At 42.1% G+C, this 713-nt stretch overlaps 1 long non-coding RNA gene across 1 annotated transcript; it reads right to left on the bottom strand.

The window, feature by feature from the left end:
• Positions 1–221: 221 nt before the first annotated feature.
• LOC111659624 (uncharacterized) lies at positions 222–615 on the bottom strand. The gene is made up of 2 exons (XR_002761085.1): positions 497–615; positions 222–326 (listed from the first exon to the last, which is right to left on the bottom strand). It is a non-coding gene; the product is annotated as an uncharacterized LOC111659624 (long non-coding RNA).
• Positions 616–713: the final 98 nt, after the last annotated feature.

Raw genomic sequence — 713 nt, 5'->3', positions numbered from 1 at the left:
AGACAGCAGCTATTTGCTACATTATCTGGACTAGTTGTAGAAATGGGAATTAAACCTGTTTCAGTTTATTTAAAATCCCCAGATTCTACACATGAATCAAGCTTCAGTTGTTGGAAAGGTAAAATATATTTCACTTAACCTAAAAATGAAGAACTATATCAAGCACAATTTTTACTCTATTGTGTAGTAAAAAGGAGGGCAGCTGGGTGGAAATGTCTCACCGTGCCCTCAGCCAAGGCAGAGATGACATTTCCCAGAGCAGAGAGAGACTTGTTGATGTTTTTCGCCTCGTCCAGAACGGCTCCTGCAGCTCCTGTCTTACTGACCTGTATAAGGATGAAGACAGAGACAGTGAATTCAAACATGATGCAAGAGCTGAAGAAAGACATAGAAACACAGATGAAGTCAATTGTCAATAAAAATAGTCAATAAAAATAAAAATAATCCAGTTAATTGATTTGAAGCAGGGGAATCACAGGCTGGGAGCGTCTCCCACCTTCTCGCTGCCGGCCAGATCCACCAGGTAAAGCTTTCCACACAGCTTCTGCTCCGTCTCCACGTGCTCCTGCTTGATGTTGATCAGGAAGATGCTGTGGCTGCGAGAGCTGTGCTCGTTCATGTCTGTGCAAAGACACAACCAGAAGCAAACGGCTCAGAACTTTACATACAAACTTCTGGTGTTAAAAACGTTTTTTTCGAGGGATAAAGAATTC

This window comes from Seriola lalandi, unplaced genomic scaffold (assembly GCF_002814215.2).
Source record: "Seriola lalandi dorsalis isolate HSWRI2012SDOR001 ecotype SW California unplaced genomic scaffold, Sedor1 jcf7180001983994, whole genome shotgun sequence".
In the NCBI taxonomy this organism is placed as follows: Eukaryota; Metazoa; Chordata; class Actinopteri; order Carangiformes; family Carangidae; genus Seriola; species Seriola lalandi.
This window is presented reverse-complemented; position numbering and strand designations above follow the sequence as displayed.